The following is a 10135-nucleotide window of genomic DNA, read 5'->3' on the forward strand; positions in this document are numbered from 1 at the left end:
AACTCCGATTTTGATTATTTTTTACAGCTACACTCCTTGACCCTATATGAATACAATGACTGAATTTGATCTTCAATTTAAAATATTTACACTAGTGGATACCACAAAATCTTATGTTATATTTAGCGAAAATATAAATAAACTCTTAATTGTTAGTGAATATATTGTTTTGATGGCATACACATTCTACGAAACTAGTTTCAATGATCCAACCGTCAAACTTGTTTGTTTATACTTCGAGATCATATACGCCAAAAATCGGAAAAAATAAACATTCATTAATCAAGTAACGGGACAAAACTTTTCGATGGTTATAAATGAAAAATTATGATTTAATGATTATTTTAACTTCGATTTTGATGATTTTTTTACAGCTACACTCCTTGGCCCTATATGAATACAATGACTGAATTTGATCTTCAATTTAAAATATTTACACTAGTGGATACCACAAAATCTTATGTTATATTTAACGAATGTATAAATAAACTCTTAATTGTTAGTGAATATATTGTTTTGATGGCATATGCATTCAAAAAAACTAGTTTCAACGATCCAACCGTCAAACTTGTTTGTTTATACTTCGAGATCATATACGCCAGAAATCGGAAAAAATAAACATTCAGAGATCAAGTAAGGGGACAAAACTTTTTGACGGTTATAATGAAAAATCATGATTTAAGGGATATTTCAACTCCGATTTTGATGATTTTTTACTGCTACACTCCTTGACCCGATATGAATACAATGAACTAATTCGATCGTCAATTTAAAATATATATTTTCTAACAAAAACCCAATCCGAACAACAATAATATATTTTTCTAATAAAAATCCGATCCGATCTAAAATAATAAATTAAAGCTACTTAATAAATATATATACCGTTTAATTTCTTAAGTGTTATGCATACAAAATAAAAAACAAAAATAAATTGGTTTAGGTGACAAAATGTTTGGATTACGTCATGCAATGATTTTAAAAATTAATTTTTTTATTTTATTTATTTTTATAAGGACTTTGCGAGACGAAGTTTACTTTTCGTCGTGCAAAGTCACTTTGAGCGACGAATTATTTTTGGTGGCGCAAAATTGGTCGCGCAAGACTTTGAGCGACGATGTATTGTCGTAGGACAAAAGTTTGTCGCGCGAAGTGACTTTGCGTGACGAATTATTTTTCGTCGCGCAAAATTTGGTCGCGCAAAACTTTGAGCGACGAAGTTTCAAGTTTCGTCGTGCAAAGGGACTTTGAGTGATGAATAGTTTTTCGTCGCGCAAAATTTAGTCGCGCAAGGGGTTTTTTTTACTAGTGGCCCCTTTCACAGCTGCTTTTTGCATTGTTTACTTCCTACCAGGTATTTATTAGCTAGAGAGCAATCCTTGTTTCAAACTAGGGAGAGTTTGAGGTTGTCTAAAGTTGTACAACGATAAGCTAATGTTGGTCTTGCTGTGTGGCAGTAAAACACAGCAAATCCATCTTTGCTTATGGCAGGTAACAGCTATGTCGCCTCCCAGCTTCTTCAATCATGGCAAGACTGTATAGTTGTGCACCGACTTAGTGGCCCCTTGTACAAGTACCTTGGTAGAGACTGTTGGCAAGTTCTTAGTTAGCACTAGCAAAGGTGCCTGCACGTTGTTGCGGGTTTTAAAGCTTTATATAGACATGGAAGATCTAAATAGTGGCATAATATTTTGTTTAGCAAGTTTTAGTTACAAAAATTAGACTTATAATTGTCGTGTTAAAATATTGACCATATTTTAATAAATCAAGTAGTAATAAAAACATCAAAATAGCAGTAGTTTTGAGCCCTAATTGTTCAAAAGAGTTTGGACAGGTCTTATGCTACTCGGTGGTGGAAGGGAATTCATTGTTTTGATATCTGTTGGAAGGGGATCTATCTCTTGCAAGCTATGTTGTAGAGGTGGCTTCTGTTTTTCCTTGTCTTCAGTAGGGGTTTTAACTCTGTTGGTACAAATTTGCAAAATGATAGGTGTTAGTGTAGATAAATGGAAAATTTTGAGTGACAGTGATAACAATTATCACATAATGAAAGTTAAAAAAAATCCAATAGAACAAACAATAGTTTAGATACATCAGATTTTAGCTTGACATTGAGATAGAACCCACAAAATTTTGTTAAGAACAAACTATGCATGTAATGTGAATTTATGTGAGATAAATGAATTTTAAAATAAAAAATACAAACTCTGTTTGTGGGGCCGCAGTACGTAGTAATAATATTACAACTAGAGAAAGGAGGATTTTCAAATGCCACAGTATTTGCAAATAAATTAGCAACAACTACCATACATAGTCTTTTGAAAAATGAATAGAAAATTAACATGTAATCAGAGAAGCTATCAAACACTTCCCAAAATAGGTTCACAAAAGCAGAACAACATCACCTATCCAAAATACAAAGACAGAAAAACAAAATGAAACAACAATTAGGCGAGAAGAACAAAAAACTACCAAAAATAACTTGGTAACTACAAAATACAACCAAAAAACACTTCAAACACATGGCTCATCCGTAGGATCATACATAATTAATCACCAACTAACCTTACCCTAACCATAGTTACTCAAAAATTAAATATAATAAGAGATATATCCAGATGATTAAATAAATAAATTTGACAGTCCTGCTTAGTTGCGTGTGGAATACATAGATCGGACGAATATGGTTAATTGAGGAGACCACCATGCATATGACAAAAGCAGCTCCAGTACACATTTTCTTCACTCACACACACACACGAGATTGGACATAACGGGAGATTGGAAAGAACTAATTTTCACATGAGAAGATGAGAGATTGTTGATTGGGAAGAGACCAAACGGCTGCAACAATACAAGTTAGGTTAATTCTTTTTCTTCCGTTTTTGGTCGAAAGGTGGCATGTGGAGAAGAGAAATCAAGCAGATCATGATAGAGAAAAACCAAGCAGAGAATCCGAATCCGTATATAAGAGCATATATTGGTTAGAATAATTATAGTAGGCTGAGATTCTATCCTCTCCAATGTAACCAAATTGATTATAATGGCAAACTTATTGTCCTAAACAACAAAAGATGATAGACCTACACTTTCCATACACTGTTTTACCATGAATAATCCCTCAAGTATATGAAACTCATCATTTTGGTCCTTCAAATTGAGCAACGACGTAATGAGTTTGACTTAATTGTTCTTTTTAGTGAATTTGGGACGTGACACATCGGCTAGATATTGCACATAATTGAAACAACTATACCCCAAAACACGAATTGCATCAATTCCAAAGGTCTCTTGGAGAAAAAAAAGAAAAAGAGAAACATAAATAAATCTAAAGGATTAATGGGTTTGAGTAAAACATGTTCGAAAGATCGAACTATGCTTCAATTTAATTTTGAAAATAAATGCATGGATTATGCTTCTATTTATATGATATGTATAGTACAATTTGTCTTAATTATATGATAGCTAATTACATTTAATTGGTGTTTAAACTCCAAATCTTATTCTTTGGATGCTACAATATTATGGGAGGACATCCACGATGGGGACTACGTCTGCTTACCATCAGGAGCAATAAACATGTGCTCTGGAGAAGTTGATGGGTTGGTTGCAAGATTCCAAACAATTATTTGAATCCTCTCAAATTCAACTCAGCATGCTGATGATGTAGAGTCAAAAGGTTATGTAAGGCTTTCAATATAAAGTAGAAAGGCAGAATTCTAACCTTTGCTGTTTTACTCCCATTGACAGATAAAGAAGATGTGTAATCAAATAAGGGTTGCTGGCATTCTTTATACGCAAATCAAAGAGGCGCTGCAACTGCAACTATATGTCGAGAGGCCTCTTCGTTACAGTTGCATAGATGAGATCCATCTCACTATCTCAGTGGTGTCTCAAGATTATATGATTTTTATATACGGGATCCATTGAATTTCTTGTTTCCACATTGTATTTTACTCTGCATTAGAGTCCTTGTTGGGGTTAATAACTGTAAACTGGTTTGCAACTCATAACAATAGCCAAATTAGTTCACTACGTTTCGTCGCGCAAAGGTGTAAAGTCTATGTTATTGGCGCCAAACTCTTGCGTGACGACAGAGATCGTCGCGCATGACTATATTGCGCAACAATTCCAGATATGCGTCGCGCAAAGACGGACAGAAAATTGGCTCCTATTATGGCGGTAAAAATTTTTTGCGCGACGAGAGTTTTCGTCTCAAAAGACAACTTAGCGCGACGAAAAAATCAACCGTCGCGTAAGAAAACGAGGGAAACTTATTTTTGGCGCCAATATGCAGGTGGGTTTTTGCGCGACGGAAGTGCCGTCGTCGCGTAAAGTTTAATAGCGGTGCGTTCTTGCGCGACGAAATAGTTTTATTTGCGCGACGAAAGTTAAACTTTGCGCGACGCCGGATTTTTTATGCGCGACGGAATTTTGTGCGACGAATAATTTTTTTCGTCGCGCAAAAAAGCAGATGTCGACACGTGATTGCGCGACGGAAATGTTGTTTTGTGCGACGAAAAAGTGGGTTTTCGCGACGGCGTTTCGCGCGACGAATTTCCCTTATTCGTCGCGCAAAGTCCTTCTTCTTCATATTTGTATCTGCCTCTCTCTCACTCTCCCTCCCTGCTGCTGCTCTGCTGTGAATTCTGTACGTTTATTAGGTCTGTATTTTTTGTCGTTAGTTTAAATGTATTAATGTAAATTCGTACTAATGCTATTAATTTTGTTCTCGTTAGGGATATTTGTGATTAGTGATTGGTGGAGAACGATTGAGAAGGTATGTTATTGTAAAAGTTTGTTTGTTTTGTTTGTACTTTTTTTGTGAAGTTATATGTTTATAATGTTGTGAAATTGTGCGTGACGTAGCACAATGTGTTGTGATGTAAGAAGTTAATTGAAATTAACTTCGTACTTTTATTTTTATGTTTAGTAACACGTAGTTTCCCGTTCGAGATTAGTTGGATTTGGTGCATGGATGCGTAAGGCATGACTGCGGTCCAATTAATTCTTGAATTGTCCCATTATTTGGACAGTTTGGTAATGCATAGTGTTGTCACATAATCTTCGGCTACAGGATTAGGTTTTGATTGTGGAGATTTCGGTGTCATCTCGGTACGTTCTTCGGGTGGTACGTAGGTATTTATACCTATGCCCACTTCAAGAACTGTGTCGAGATGCTGCCGAAATTAATCCACGTCGAAATCTAATCTCATGTAACCGTAGGTTACGTGACAGGACTATGCATTCCCGAATGGGATAGGGCCCTTACCGGAGGCATAAGGTGACATTATAACTTCGTATGAAGTTGTTGTGATTGTTGTGTCGTGATTGTGGTTTCAGGAATTATGAGCAGAAGGTGGATACAGAACCCGAATAGATGCGCAGACGAATACTTGGATGGAATCGAGGATTTTATTGAGTTTGCACGTAGACACAACCCGGGTGCAACTAGAATCCGTTGTCCTTGTAGGAGGTGTAACAACACGTTGTTTGAGACAATTGAAAATGTTGGATTTCATTTAGTAAGGAATGGAATGATTGAAACATATAGCATTTGGAACCTTCACGGCGAACAAGTAGACCATGCTTCGTCTTCAAATGCCCCAAGAGTGGACAATGTTGAACCTATTGTGGATCCTAATGATCAAGTCATGGGTATTATACAGGATGCTTTTCCATTCGCATCGACCAACATCAATCAGGAAGGGGAAGATGACGTGCCTACACCAATAGACAGTGCGGAGTTTGAACAGTATGAAAAACTGTTAAAAAATGCCAACCAAGAGTTATACCCGGGGTGCGAGAGCTTTTCCGTTCTCACTGCCATTGTGGAGCTAATGCACGGAAAAATAAAGTATCGTATGTCGAACTTGTGTTTCGATTACTTTTTGGGGGTTTTCAAGAGAATGCTTCCGACGGACAATTGTTTGCCGAAAGACCATAAACATGCACAGAAGGTGTTGCATGGTCTTGGATTGGGTTATGAAAAAATCCACGCTTGCAAAAACAATTGCATGTTATTCTACAAAGAGCATGAAACGTTGGATACATGCCCTATATGCAATGAGTCGAGGTTCAAAATGACATCCCAGAATAGAACGACTAAGATACCACAAAAAGTGATGCGTTATCTGCCCCTTAAACCTAGGTTGCAGAGATTGTATATGTCGACGCATACTGCCACAGACATGAGATGGCATAAGGAAAAACGGGTAGACGATGATGTGATGCGGCATCCTGCAGATGGGGAGGCATGGAAAGAGTTCGATCGAGCGTTCCCCGAGTTTGCTGCTGATCCCCGAAATGTTAGATTGGGACTTGCCACTGACGGATTCAATCCGTATGGGGTTCTAAACCAACACCACAGCACTTGGCCGATTTTCGCATTCCCATATAATTTGCCGCCTTGGAAATGCATGAAAAAAGAATACATGATGATGACTGTTTTGATAACTGAGGATCCTGGCAGGTCAATTGATGTGTACTTAAGGCCTCTGGTTGATGAGCTGAAGGATTTATGGACAAACGGTGTTCGCACGTACGATAAATCAACTGGGAGGATGTTCACTTTGCGGGCAGCAGTTATGTGGACTGTGAATGATTTCCCAGCATATGCAATGGTTTCTGGGTGGAGCACAAAGGGTTATATGGCATGTCTGTATGCAAGGAAGATGTAACTTCTGGTTGGCACGCAGGAAAAGTTTGTTACCTTGGTCATCGGAGATGGTTGCCATGGGACCACGAATGGCGGGAAAAAGATAAAGAGTTCGACGGGAACACAGAGCGTCGCCTCAGACCTAGAGAATGGTCCGGTGATGAGATCTTGGAACAGCTGAACCGTTTGGATTTTGCTCCGTTCGGAAAAACAGTTAGTCGGACCAGACCTTCTACACATTTGAACTGGACGCACAAGCCTATGTTTTTTGAGCTCCCATATTGGTCGAAACTGAAATTGAGGCACAATCTAGATGTGATGCATGTTGAGAAAAATGTATTCGACACATTGGTGGGCACGATTCTAGATATCGAGGGGAAGACGAAGGACACGATCAAAGCTCGTCTTGATTTGGAAAGAATGGGCATACGAAGGGGTTTATGGATGAATAGGGACAGTGATAAAGCTAGAAGGGATCTTGCATTCTTTTCTATGAAACCGAATGACAAAAAAGAGTTTCTAAAGTTTGTATCGTCTGTCAAATTTCCCGATGGGTATGCTTCTAATATCGCACGTTGCGTGAATGTCGATGGGGGTAAATTTACTGGACTTAAGAGCCATGACTGCCATGTGTTTATGCAACGCCTACTTCCTGTGGGTATTCGACACCTACTGCCGGAAGATGTGGTGAAGCCAATCATGTTGTTATCCAGATTTTTTTCCCAACTGACGGCAAAAACATTGCGAAGGACAGACATGTTTCAGTTGCGCCATGACATTGTCCAAGTCCTATGCAAGTTTGAGATGATATTTCCTCCAGCTTTCTTACAAGTATGATGCACGTGATGGTTCACTTGCCAGAAGAGGCATTGCTTGCTGGTCCTGTCAACTATCGCTGGATGTATCCAATAGAAAGGTATATAATCTTTATCATTTGTGTATGCATCATTATCGACAGTTTGCTAATTTGTATCATATCGTTTTATTTTGGCAGGCTTCTCGGAGAGCTGAAAAAAAGTGTACGCAACAGAGCAAAGCCCGAAGGATCAATTATAGAGGCTTGGGTTCAATATGAGTCGCTTACTTTCTGTGGAATGTATTTAAAAGATGTGGAGACGGTTTTCAATCGTCCTCAACGCAATAATGACGGAGGTATGAGAAATGAAAAACTTTCTGTTTTTGCCCAAAGCGCACGACCATTTGGAGATCCTGGACGAGGAGAGTCGTTTTCTAGAAATGACATGGAGGTAGCGCATTGGTTCGTACTGAACAATTGTGATGAGATAATGGCCTACTTAGATGAGCATGAACAGATGATGAAGCGAGAACATCCATCACATTTGGTTGCCCGGAAACACCGTGAATTATTTCCACAATGGTTTTTGGATTCTGTAAGTTATAAGTGTTTTGTAATTGACAAATATAAATTGTAGTATTTAATTTTGTCAGACTAACATGTAAATGGTTTTGTATACTATTAGGTGAATAAATTGAAATCATCGAATTCCCCCACTTACAGTGATGAGTTATATAACTTGGCGTTCGGCCCAATTCGCGCTGAATTGTTCTCGGGTTGTAATGTTAACGGCGTCAAATTTTTGGGGGCCGCACGAGATGACAAGTTGTGTACGCAAAACAGCGGTGTCCATGTCCCAGGTGGAGGCGAAAGTACGGACATTGATTTCTATGGCAAACTGACAACTGTCGTGCAATTGCTTTACAAAGATCGATACCAAGTCATCATGTTTAAGTGTCGATGGTTCGATACCAACCCAAATAGGGCGGGAAGTGTTAAAATCGACCATGGAGTACTGTCTGTGAACATTAACAGAACTTGGTATGATGACGACCCGTACATTTTGGCAAACATGGCGTCCCAAATTGTGTATCTAGATGACCCTAAAGCCGGAACGGGTGGAAAGTTGTGCAGAAGATGGATCATAGGAACGTGTATGATATACCAGAACTAGACCCAAGTGACAACGACGTCGACAATGTGGCTGACCAACGTTTAGAATCTTCAATGGAAAATGATGCGGAAACACTTCGAGATACAAATGTTATACAAGAACCGTTTCAAATAGAAGGAGTGTCTTCAGTCGAAATACCGATTCAGTCAATTACAATTGACCTCGGTGATCTTCCCCGATACGATGTTGCAGTGGGCCCTAGCAACGCCGATGATGCAGTTATAGAGGAGGAGGAGGAAGAAGATTGGGAGACCGAGAGTGATGATAGCGACGATAACGAAAGTTATTATAGTTCAGATGATGAATAATGAATTTATTTGTAAATTTATTATGTTAGTGTATTCATTTTGTGTAATACAAATCTTTGAATATATGTAGTTGTCCATATGTAGTTGTGTATTCATTCTCCATATTTCATCACAAACTTCATTGGAATGTCAATACTTTAGTCAATACTTTAGTCAATACTTATTACGACCCCATGCTTGTTGATTGGTTTTTATTTATTTATTTATTTATTCATGCCTTAAGGCCTCTTCAATTATTATTTTTTTCTTTTGAGATATAGTTATTTCTTCATGTTTAAACAGAAAATTTAAGTTATTTCTCCAATATTAGCTGTGTGCCACTTATTTTTCTTCACTTTGGTTCATGATTAGTGGCATCAATCTAGTCAAACCGATAAATTCGGTCGATTCAAATCTTAATTATCAATTTAGTTTGGTTTTGATGAAGAAATACAAAGCCTTTCCAAAAAATACAAAGCATAAAAAATGATGAATACAAAACCTTTCCAAAAAATACAAAGCATACACAATTTGAATTAAAGGGGGAGTTATGGCGCCAAATCCTTGCGCGACGAAGTCTCTTTATCGTCGCGCAAAAATACCATACGCGACGCACAAAAATGCGTCGCGTAAATTTTGCGCGACGAACAAACCTCGTCGCAATAGTTTTGCGACGAATATATGTGCGTCGCGTATGGTTTTTTTGCGCGACGATAAAAAGTACTTCGTCGCGCAAATATATATTAGGTAACGTTATAGTATAATATATACACACATATATATTTCAAATTGGCGATCGAAGTAGTTCATTGTATTCATATGGAGTGTAGGACTGTTGGTGCAAAAAATCATCAACATCGGAGTTCAAATAACCGTTCAATCATCACTTTTTATTTAGAACCGTCGAAAAGTTTTACCCCGTTACTTAATCTCTGAATGTTTTTTTTGGCCGATTTTTGCTGTCTATGATCTCGAATTATAAAAAAACAAGTTTGACGGCTGGATGACTGAAACTAGTTTCGTAGACTGCGTGTGCTATCAAAATCATATATTCACCAAAAACTCAAAAATTTGTTCATACATTTGTCAAAATGTAACTTAACGTTTATGTGGTATCCCCTAGTGTAAAAATCTGAAATTGAAGATCAAACTCAGTCATTGTATTCATATAGGGTCAACAAATGTTGCTGTAAAAAATGATCAAAATCGGAATTAAAATA

This window comes from Prunus dulcis, chromosome 3 (genome assembly GCF_902201215.1).
Source record: "Prunus dulcis chromosome 3, ALMONDv2, whole genome shotgun sequence".
Lineage (NCBI taxonomy): Eukaryota > Viridiplantae > Streptophyta > Magnoliopsida > Rosales > Rosaceae > Prunus > Prunus dulcis.